This window comes from Manis javanica, chromosome 8 (assembly GCF_040802235.1).
Source record: "Manis javanica isolate MJ-LG chromosome 8, MJ_LKY, whole genome shotgun sequence".
Classification (NCBI taxonomy): domain Eukaryota; kingdom Metazoa; phylum Chordata; class Mammalia; order Pholidota; family Manidae; genus Manis; species Manis javanica.
This window is the reverse complement of record NC_133163.1, coordinates 76,050,993-76,063,302: the sequence shown is the minus strand read 5'-3', so window position 1 is coordinate 76,063,302 and position 12,310 is coordinate 76,050,993. Positions and strand designations below refer to the sequence as shown.

Here is a 12,310-nt window from a genome sequence, read left to right as displayed (position 1 = left end):
GCTTATTTGCTTTTTGTTTGTTGAGGCATGTGAGCTCTTTATATGTTTTGGATGTCAATCCTTTTCGGATCTGTCATTTATGAATATGTTCTCCCATACTGTAGGTTACCTTTTTGTTCTATTGATGGTGTCCTTTGCTGTACAGAAGCTTTTTAGCTTGATATAGTCCCACTTGTTCATTTTTGCCTTTGTTTCCCTTGCCCAGGGAGATATGTTCATGAAGAAGTCACTCATGTTTATGTCCATGAGATTTTTGCCTATGTTTTTTTCTAAGAGTTTTATAGTTTCATGACTTACACTCAGGTCTTTGATTCATTTCGAGTTTGCTTTTGTATATGGGGTTATACAATAATCTAGTTTCATTCTCTGACATGTCGCTGTTCAGTTTTGCCAACATCAGTTGTTGAAGAGGCTGCCATTTCCCCATTGTATATCCATGGCTCCTTTATTGTATATTAATTGACCATATATGCTTGGGTTTATGTCTAGGCTCTCTATTCTGTTCCACTGGTCTATGAGTCTGTTCTTGTGCCAGTACCAAATTGTCTTGATTACTGTGGCTTTATAAGTCCTTTATTTGATTACTGTGGCTTTATAAGAGCTTGAAGTCAGGGAGCGTAATTCCCCCTGCTTTATTCTTCCTTCTCAGGATTGCTTTGGCTACTCAGGGTCTTCTGTGGTTCCATATGAATTTGAGAAGTATTTGCTGTAGTTCATTGAAGAATGCTGTAGGTATTTTGATAGGGATTGCATTGAATCTGCAGATTGCTTTAGGCAGGATGGCCATTTTGACAATGTTAATTCTTTCTAGCCAAGAGCATGGATGAATTTCCATTTATTAGTGTCCTCTTTAATTTCTCTTAAGAGTGTCTTATATTTTTCAGGGTATAGGTCTTTCACTTGCTTGGTTAGGTTTATTCCTAGGTATTTTATTCTTTTTGATGCAACTGTGAATGGAATTGTTTTCCTGATTTCTCTTTCTGCTAGTTCATTGTTAATCTATAGGAATGCCACAGATTTCTGCATGTTAATTTTGTATCCTGCAACTTTGCTGAATTCAGATATTAGTTTTAGTAGTTTTGGAGTGGATTCTTTAGGGTTTTTTTATGTACAATATCATGTCATCTGCAAACAGTGACAGTTTAACTTCTTCTTTACCAATCTGGATGCCTTTTATTTTTTTGTGTTTTCTGATTGCCATGGCTAGGACCTCCAGTACTATGTTGAATAGAAGTGGGGAGAGTGGGCATCCTTGTCCTGTTCCTGATCTTAAAGGAAAAGCTTTCAGCTTCTCACTGTTAAGTATAATGTTGCCTTTGGGTTTGTCATATATGGCCTTTATTATGTTGAGGTACTTGCCCTCTATACCCATTTTTTTGAGAGTTTTTATCATGAATGGATGTTGAATTTTGTCAAATGCTTTTTCAGCATCTATGGAGATGATCATGTGGTTTTTGTCCTTCTTTTTGTTGATGTGGTAGATGATGTCGATGGATTTTCGAATGTTGTATCATCCTTGCATCCCTTGGATGAATCCCACTTGATCATGATGGGTGATCTTTTTAATGTACTTTTGAATTCGGTTTGCTAATATTTTATTGAGTATTTTTGCATGTATGTTCATCAGGGATATTGGTCAGTAATTTTCTTTTTTTGTGGTGTCTTTGCCTGGTTTTGGTATTAGAGTGATGTCAGTCTCATAGAAAGAGTTTGGGAGTATTCCCTCCTCTTCTACTTTTGGAAAACCTTAAGGACATTGGGCATTAGGTCTTCTCTAAATGTTTGATAAAATTCAGCAGTGAAACCACCTGGTCCAGGTGTTTTGATCTTAGGTGGTTTTTTGATTACCAATTCAATTTCTTTGCTGGTAATTGGTCTGTTCAGATTTTTGTTTCTTCCTCGGTCAGGCTTGGAAGGTTGTATTTTTCTATAAAGTCATCCATTTTTTTTAGGTTATCCAGTTTGTTAGCATATACTTTTTCATGGTATTTTCTCATAATTCTTTGTATTTCTGTGGTGTCTGTAGGGATTTTTCCTTTCTCATTTCTGATTCTGTTTATGTTTGTAGACTCTCTTTTTTTCTTGATAAGTCTGGCTACGGGTTTCTCTGTTTTGTTTATTTTCTTGAAGAAGCAGCTCCTGCTTTCATTGATTCTTTCTATTGCTTTATTCTTCTCAATTTTATTTATTTCTGCTCTAATCTTTATTATGTAACTCCTTCTACTGACTTTGGACCTTATTTGTTCTTCCTATTCTAGTTTCATTAATTATGAGTTTAGACTGTTCATTTGGGATTGTTACAAACAGGCCTGTTTGTAATATATTTCCCTCTTACCACAGACTGCACTGTGTCCCACAGATTTTTTAAAAAAATTTTTATTTTTATTTTATTTTATTTTATTTTTTTGAGAGGGCATCTCTCATATTTAATGATCAAATGGTTGTTAACAACAATAAAATTCTGTTTAGGGGTCTCAATGCACAATCATTAATCAACCCCAAGCCTAATTCTCAACAGTCTCCAATCTTCTGAAGCATAACGAACAAGTTCTTACATGGTGAACAAGTTCTTACATGGTGAACAGTGGAGGGGCAGTCATATCACAGGAACTTTCAGTTTTGATCACGCATCATGAACTATAAACAATTCAGATATGATTATTTGTTTGATCGTTATACTTGATCTGTATGTGAATCCCACATTTCTCCCTTATTATTATTATTATTTTTTAATAAAATACTGAAATGGTAGGTAGATGCAAGATAAAGGTAGAAAACATAATTTAGTGCTGTAAGAGGGCAAATGTAGATGATCAGGTCTGTGCCTGTAGACTAAGTATTAATCCAAGCTAGACAAGGGCAACAAGACATCCACGGATGCAGAAGATTTCTCTCAAAACGGGGGGGTGAGGTTCTAAACCTCACCTCTGTTGATCCCCCCTGCGACTGTGCCTGTCTTAGTCTTAGGTTGTTCCTCCCTTGAGGAATCTTACCCGTCTCTGGCTAACCAGTCATCTTCCGGGGCCATACAGGGAAATGTAAAGTTAGTAAGTGAGAGAGAAGCAGTATTGTTTGAAAAGGTTAGCTTTTTACTTCTTTGCAGATTTATGCCCTGTGGCTTCTATGCCCAGCATTTGTCTTGAGGTATCTTTACCACTTGGAAGAATTACAATAGTCAGTAATTTTCGATATGAGGCACGAATTCTACTAAAGGGTTGTAATTAGGAAGGAAGAAGATAAGCAGTAGAAGTAGCAGATGGAAGCAAACATGGGAAGATTGATTATTTCTTTGACATATCTTCTTGTAGAGTAACATAAGCATGTATAGGTTTTAACAAACTACTAATTAAATTGTGTACACACATTAACATAATAGGAATACAGCTACATAACAAAAGCAGATCTACAATTACCAGCCATATTCAGTGAAACCAAGAAAAAGAGTTAGGTACCCTAGGCATTTGTGAAAACTTATCAATGATATGATGGATATTCTCTAACTGAATTTGAATAGTTTGAGAAAAATCAGACAAATTAAAACAACACATTCCTGGGAACTGTTCACATCCCATATGTTCTTTTAACAGTAGATAGTCTATAGTCACACAATTTTGGAGCACTGCAACTTGCACTTCTCCTAATTCTTGGTTGAGTTCTGACAGTATAGATCCAGTCAAATTTGTTGTTTTACTGTATGCACAGGCCAGCTTAGATATCTCCTTCTTCATTCCAATGGCAAGTCCAGGAACCGGTGGGATGAATGCAGCTACAACTGCAACAGCGCCAGGATCTTTGTTGAAGTTTTTTATGATCATCTTCTGGAATGACTCTTCCAGAGGATGTTGATGTTGGAAGTTCTTCTTCATATTGTATCTTAATTCGTTTTCCGTGTAGCCAAATTAGGCTTTGATCCTCTGTATGAACACAAACAAACCCTTTGCCCACACTTTGATATGACCTTTATACCATTGTAGAGAAACTATTGGGGATCACCACACAGGAACTGCTTTTTTTTTAAGAGAAAGAAATATTATCAGAAAAATGTACTTCCATAGCTGGTAATCTGACACCCTTTTAAGGATCAAAATTAAGGATATGTAAAGCATGCATTAATCATTGATTTGCAGTTAGTTTTACCCTATCAGGGAGTAATCCCCCTTTTCTTTCTCTTTTTTTTTGTTATCATTAATCTACAATTACATGAAGAATATTATGTTTACTAGGCTCTCCCCTATTCCAAGTCCCCCCCACAAACCCCATTACAGTCACTGTCCATCAGCATGGCAAAATGTTGTAGAATCACTACTTGTCTTCTCTGTGTTGCACAGCCCTCCCTTTTCTCCCACCCCACCACATTATGCATGCTAATCATAATACCCCCTTTCTTCTCCCCCCCCTTGTCCCTCCTTACCCACCCATCCCACAGATTTTGTGTTGTTGAATTATTGTTGTCATTTGTCTCCATATATTGCTTGATCTCTGTTTTTATTTGGTCACTTATCCATTGATTATTTAGGAGCATGTTAATAGGCCTCCATGTATTTGTGGGCTTTTTCATTTTCTTTGAGTAATTTATTTCTAGTTTCATACCTTTGTGATCTGAAAAGCTGGTTGGTACAATTTCAGTCTTTTTGAATTTACTGAGGTTCTTTTTGTGGCCTAGTATATGGTCTATTCTTGAAAATGTTCCATGTGCACTTGAGAAGAATGTGTGTCCTGTTGCTTTTGGATGGAGTGTTCTGTAGATGTCTGTTAGGTCTATCTGTTCTAATGTGTTGTTCAGTGCCTCTGTCTCTTTACTTATTTTCTGTCTGGTTGATCTGTCCTTTGGCGTGAGTGGTGTGTTGAAGTCTCCTAAAATGAATGCATTGCATTCTATTTCCCCCTTTAATTCTGTTATTATTTGTTTCACATGTGTAGGTGATCCTGTGTTGGGTGCATAGGCATTTATAATAGTTATATCCTCTTGTTGGACTGACCCTTTTATCATTATGTAATGTCCTTCTTTGTCTCTTGTGACTTTCTTAGTTTTGAAGTCTACTTTGTCCTATACAAGTACTGCAACTCCTGTTTTTTTTTCTCTATATTAGTTGCATGAACCAAATGATGTATTCTGAAGAGCAGAAATTTAAATTTTGATTGAATTAATTTATCAATTTTTTATTTTTAGGGTTGATGTTTTTTGTGCCTTAAGAAATCTTTGCATACCCCAAAGTCTTGAAGATTTTCTTCTAGAAATTTTATAGTTTCAGGTTCAAATTTTAGGTCTGTGATCCTTTTTAAGTTTACTTTGATATATGGTGCAAGATAAGGGTCCCCATTTATCCAGTTGATCTAGCACCATTTGAAAAGATGATTCCCATTGACTTAGCTTGACACCTTTGTTGAAAGTCAGTTGACCTTTTAAGTGGGAATTTATTTTTGGATTCTTTATTTTGTTCCATTATCTATATGTCTATACTTAAACCAATAGAACATTGTTTTGGTTACTTTAGCTTAATAATAAATCTTGAAGTTATGTAGTGTGAGCCCTCAAACTTTGTTTTTTTTTTTTCAAAATTGTTTTGCTATTTCAGATCCTTTATATTTCCATGTAAATTTTTATAGGAAGCTTGCATATTTCTATAAAAAACAATATTAGAACAAGTTAGGATTGCATCGAATTTATAGATGAATTTGGGAAAGAACTGTTACCTTAATAGTATGTAACCTCTCAATCCATCAACATGATATATCCCTTCATTTATTTAGGTTTTCTTTAATTTTTCTCCACAATGTAATAATTTTCATTTGTAGCCACATGTATTTAATTTATCCCTGAGTATTTTGTTTGTTGATGTCATTGTTAATTTCATTTAGAATTGTTTATAGGTAGTTTGTAGAAATAAAATTAATTTATATAAATCAACTTCGTATCAGGTGAGCTTGCTAAATTTACGTACAAGTTCTGCGAGCTTGTTAGGGTTCTCTACATTCATGGTGATGTCATCTGCAAATGAGACAGTTTTACTTTCTCCTTACCAAACCGTATGACATTTATTTCTCTTGCCTTGTTGTACTGACTAGATCTTGTAGTACAGGGTTTTGGCACCAGTGATTTGAGCAGCTTTGTTCTTTATTGTAGAGGTTAGTTTTCAGTCTTTTACCATCAACCATGATATTTTATTTTTCCTAGATGCCCTTTGTACACATGAGGAAATTTCTTCCTTTAGATAGTTTGCTGAGTTTTAAACATGAGTGGGCATTGGATTTAATCAAATTCTTTTCTGCTTCTGTTGAGATAATTATAACACTTTTTTCTCTATAACCCTGTTACTGTAATGAATTACATTGATTTATATTCAAATGTTAATTCAACTCTGCCTTATTGGGATAAAGTTTATGTGGTTGATCATAATGGATTCTTCTTTCTACATATTAGTATGTTGTGAAGAATGTTTGAATCTATGCTCATGGTGGCTATTGGTCTGAAGTTTTATTTTCTTACAATGTCTTTGTCTGGATTTTGTATCAGTAATGTCAGCCTCATAAAAAGAGTTGGGAAATGTTTCTCTATGTTTGTAGAGAGTTTATATAATATTTTTAAAAATTCTTTAAATATTTGGAGGAGAAAGTGATGGCTTGAATTGAATAGCTGTTTTGGATATGGTTTGATGGTAGACTGGATGACAGGACAAATTTGATAGATTGAATTTAGAGCAGGGAAGTGGTGAGGGAAAGAGAAGAACAAGAAATTCTTAGGTCTTGTAATTGAATAACCTGGAACAAAAGACTCTTATGTCTTGTAATTGAATAACCAGGAATGGCTATGCCTTCCAGTTTGGTGGTCCATTTTTGCCACTTGCTATTTATTATAAAATGGAATTTTTATAATATAAAATTGAATTTTTATAATATAAACAAACCAGGAATGGTAGTAATATGCTCTACTGTTGTGAGAGTTCAGTGAGTAATACAAGTAAAAATCACTTAAAAATGTGCTGGATGCATAGTGTATGATAAAAGTTGCTGCTGCTGTTGTTACTATACTTTTATACCCCACCTTTACTTCCAGGGTGGTGGGTTACAGCTATTACGGTCCTAGACCTGGAATCCTTCTTTAAATCCTGAATATGGAAGAGAACCAAATAAGAATAAATCTTTAGCTGCAGATGTATGGTGTATGGGAATATCCTCTGAATCCTAAATCTAGAGCTCCAAGAATGCTGATTATTAAGAAAGGTAATACAAAAGACTTACAGCTATCTGGATTCCCAGTAGTGGACATCTTCAATCATAGCCAGTTAAGAATGGGAGTGGTCCAAGTGTTTATAAAGGCCTGGTCCCAAAACTTGCTGCTCCACCTATAAAACCTACACAATGGAAAAGCCAAACTAAAGAAAATAAAGTAGGGACTTCTTTCCCTCATGAGTCTACATATGGTGTTGGCAACTTTAATGCTTTTAAATCAACTTTCAAGAATTTTAGTCTATCAACAACTTCAGTGAAAGAGTGTAATTGCTCAAATTGCTCTTCACCTGTTGACAAATTAATCAGCAGCCTCGCCTAACCAAAGTGACACGTATGCGCACTGATAAGAAGAGTGAGCTTTTGAAAGCACTGAAAAGGGACAGAGTAGAAGAACGTGAAGATGAAAGCCATGCTGGCTCAGGGAAGGGTGATGACTCATTTAATTTGCATAACAGCAATAGTACTCACCACGATGACGAAAACGAAATTATGCAAGAGGGTGGTAATGCTTCAGTGATTTCCCAACAGATTATTTGGTCTTCAACCTTGCCACAAACTGATGTTCTTTCAGGTTCACTTGAGGCAGAACACAGACTGTTAAGGGAGGTGGGCTGGCAAGAAGACAGTGAAAATGATGAAACTTGTGCTCCTTTAACTGAGGATGAAATGAGAGAATTCCAAGTTATTTGTGAATAGTTACAGAAGAATGGTCTGAGGAAAAATGGTATTTTGAAAAACAGCTTGATCTGTGACTTCAAGTTTGGACCCTGGAAAAGCAGCACTTTTAAAACCCACAATTGAGAATGATGTGATGACACAGAGACAAGTAGCAGCGACACATCAGAGGATGACGATGTATGAAGGATGTCCTAACAGCTTTAGAAATTTTAGTGTGGTACATTTCTCATACAGTTTGGGGTGAATTGTAAAAATGAAGAACTATAATTTATGTACTAAAATACCCCATTAGAAGGTGATTATTTTGTGGGACTTCAATATGAAGAAAACCAAGAAGGTTGTGTTGGGCTGTGTTGAACATTATTTCTTTGTAAATGAATGTTGTAGGAATGAGGACTTTGGTTGATCCAACATTGAATTTCTTCATCACTGCAGCATTTTCTCCGACTAGCAATGTGACGATGTAACAAATGAGATTTAATAATAAAAAAGTTGTGTAATGTTTTGAAAAAAAAATTCTTTAAATACTTGATGAAACGCACTAGTGAAGCTCAGGGTTTTTAAACAAGCCCATCAATTGTTCTCCACTGAAGGGAAGGGTATGTCTCCCTGTCTACTAAATGTGGTCTAGTCTTTGGGACTTAGGTGTCACCAGTAGAATGCGGCAGAAGTGATGCCATGCAACTTTGGAGGGTAGGCCAGGAAAGGCCATGCAGCTTCCACTGGATTCTTTTGGAAGATTCCCTCTATTGTGGCTACTTCTCAGAACTCACCCACCATGCTGTGAGAACTCAAGCCATATAGAAAAATGACATATAGACATGTCAGTTGACAGCCTCAGTTGTGCCCAGCCTTTGCGACATTCCAGCCTCGGTACCAGAAATGTGGGTGAAGGAAGCTGCAGATAATTCCAGCCCTCAGCCTTTCAAGTCATACCCATTTGAGTCTTTCTAACTGAGACATTATGGGACAGACATAAATTATCCCCACTGTACCCACTGTGAATTCTGAATACATGAACATAATGAAAAGGTTGTTGTTTACACTGAGTTAAGGGTAATTTAGTCTATAGCAATAGTAATATGCACTAAAGATATCTGGGCCTGACAATTTCTTTGTAGGAAAGTTTTAAATTATAAGTTAAATTTCTTTAATCAATACAGGAGATTATTTACACTTTCTGATGTTTCTGGTGTCAGTTATAGAAATTTATGTTGATCAAAGAGTTTGTCTGAAATACTTTCATGTTGCATGAATGTTGGTGCCATTAATTCAAATGGGAAATACTGAGGGAGAAGTTTTCTTTATATTAGGGTGGGATTTAAAGTTCTACTACATTTGTGATCCAAGTGTGGATGATATGTGAGTCTTGGACTTGGGTTGGAGGTCATGTCTGGAGACACAAATTTATGGTATCAGCAGTATGTAGAGGGTATTTAAATTCACAAGATTGGATGAGATCATTAGGGAGGTATTATATATAAAGAAATAAAGCTTGAGACAAACTTTTGAGGCTTTTTCTTAAGCTTCATTAGTATGGGTGGGTGTAGAGTCTGTCTCTTTATTCTAGGGTGAGCTTAGTCTCACTCCTAAAATGTGGCCTTTTTGGATGTCAACTGAGGTTTTTTGCATGTTCCATGATGTCTGTCCACTCTATCTGGTAGAAATACAAACTTTTCCTAGCTCTGTGCAAGCTCTGGTAGTTTTTTTTGTTTACAATTCCCTGGTATTTGTTCTTAACACTTATGCATGTACAGCTTGAGTCTTGGCTAAATAACAGGCTGTGTGTGCATACATGTTGTGAACCAATACCAGGAAGTTGTAAGCAAGAAACTCCCTTTCCAGTTTTCTGGGTCACTTTCTCACCATAGCTCACTTCTGTATACTCTGCCCAATAAACTTTAATCACCCAGCCTCCCCATCCCTGTCACCTTAACTCAGCAAGAGCTCTGTGCTCTTCTTGAGTTCTAAATCTCTGGGCCAACATTGATATATACTTCCAGGTAGAAAGTCATGACTAACCTCATTTCTTTCCTCTTTGTAATCACAGTCCTCAGTTGTTTGTTGTCCAATGTCTGAAGATCATTTTTTAATATATTTTGTCCAGTTTTCTCTTTTTTTTTATGGTGGGAAGAGTAGTCCATTTGTCACACATAACTAAACTTTTAAACAATTAAAAATGCTTAATAATCTGTGGGTTAAGTAGTTAAATCATTAAAAACATTTTAAGGGTGAAAGTATGTAAGTAAATTTGAGACAAAAGGACTCAGAGAACAAAGGTATGAGACAAAGCAAAAGGGCATAGATTAATTATACCTGGGGAACAGGGTGAACAGAGAAATGGCAAGGGATATATGCCTGGGTAGGGGATGAAAACTGTGGACTGTTTTTAATGACTGCATTAGAAATTTGGACTTATATAATAGGTAATGGGGTACATTCTATCATGCATGACCCTCATAACATTGGGAAAATCCTTCATTTTGAAATAGATATGTTTCTGTGAATGTTACAAGATATGACTCATAACTTTGTGCCTTAGATTGTGATAGAGACCCTAGAATGTGGAAGAATAAAGAACTGTAGGTAACTGAAATATCCTGATAGTATAAAGCCCAGCTGGCCCCAGGCTCTGGCCATTATTTTCCTTTAGAGCCACCCAGTCTGGCCAGCTGGACTCTCATGCCATTCTCACCACCTGTGTCTTCTAACACTGATTCTTTTCATCTCACAACATACAGTGGTCTAAAACAGTGTTTCTCAAATATAGTGTGCATACAAATCACTTAGGGAGCTTTTAAAAATACATATTTTAATTGGGTAGGCCCCTGGTTTGGGGCCTGAGATTCTGCATTTATAACAAGCATCTGGGTGATGCTGACCTGCTGGTCCAAAGACCACAGTTTGAATATGTCTTTAGAAGATAACTATATAGTGTCTCCATATCTTCCCATACTTGAAGCTTGCACATAATGCTTTTGAGATTTCTAGATGGTTTTTTCTTTTTTTTACAAGTAATGTGGTGAATGAAACAAATGAGAGTAAAAGTACACTATATTTTTCTTCTCTATTTTGTAAGAATGTGCTTGGGGCAACTTACAAAATCAAAACATAAGAAATGTAGTGTTAAATAAAAGAAAAACCAGAATTTGTAAGATTGGAGCAATGTATGTACCAAGAGATAGTGATAAGGTAGTTTTTTCACTTAAAAGCTAAATTTAGTTTGAGCTTCTTGGAAGTTGAGACAAAGAAAAGAAGAAAGGGTTATAGATGGTATGGTAGATAAAGGTCCTGCAAAGATGTCTACATCCCAATCCCTTAAGCCTATCAATATGTCAAGCTGCATCACAAAGGCAGATCCAGGTGGACCCAGTGTAATCACAAGTGTTCTTAACATGGAAGAGAGAAGCAGAAGAGAATCAGAGGGAGATGTGAAGCCAGAGAGATTCAGCATTGCCAGCTTTGAAGATACAGGAAGTGGGCCGCAAACCTAGGAATCAGGGTGGCCTCTAGAAGCCCGAAAAGGGAAGGAAATGGATTCTCCCCTATCCCCTTCAGAAAAGAATGTAACCAAACTTACAGTTAAAGATGAATAACTCCTGGGGATCTAATGCATACATGGTGACTATAGTTAACAATACTGTATTGTATGCTTGAGTGTTACTAAGCAAGCCCATTTCAAGTGTCCCAGACACTGCTCCCCTCCAACAAATAAGGCAACCATGTGAGGTAATTGATGTGTTCATTAGTTTGATTGTGGCACTCATTTCACAATGTATGCATATATCAAATTTTGTTGTACACTTTAAATACCTATGTTTTTGTCAATCATACCTCAATAAAGATGGGGAAAAAGCTCTAGAAAGAATGCAGCTGTGTTGACACCTCAAGTTCAGCCCAGGAAGGTTCATGTTGAACTTCTAACCCCCAGAACTGTAAGAGAATAAATATGTGCTCTTTCAAACTTCTAAGTTGTGGCAAGTTGTTATAACAGCAACAGGAAATTAACAGCAATAGAAATTTACAGCAGCAATAGGAAATTAAAATCTTTTATATGGGATTTTTTTGTCTAACAAAGGAAGCACATGAAAAAGACTACAAAGCCCTACTGAGAAAACTTGGACAGATAGAGATGTACACATGCTCCCCCATGGGAATAAAAAGCATTGTTAATATAGTGGACTTTCTTAAATCGATTTATAAATTTAATGTACTAAATAAAACCCTGTGGATTTTTTGGGTAAATTTTCCAATATAATCTAAAGTTTATTTGATGAAATAAACAGGTGAAAATGTTTAAGAGACTGCTTGGATTGACATAATTCCAGAGCTGTTGATTTCCTGAATTAGTGTCACTCATTGGACTGAATTATATCAGTTATTGCAGAATGGACAAACTCCA

General features: G+C 36.0%; 1 pseudogene; it reads left to right on the top strand.

Moving 5' to 3' along the window:
- The first annotated feature begins 7,187 nt into the window (after positions 1 to 7,187).
- Positions 7,188 to 8,091, top strand: LOC108385538 (vasculin pseudogene; annotated as a pseudogene).
- Positions 8,092 to 12,310: the final 4,219 nt, after the last annotated feature.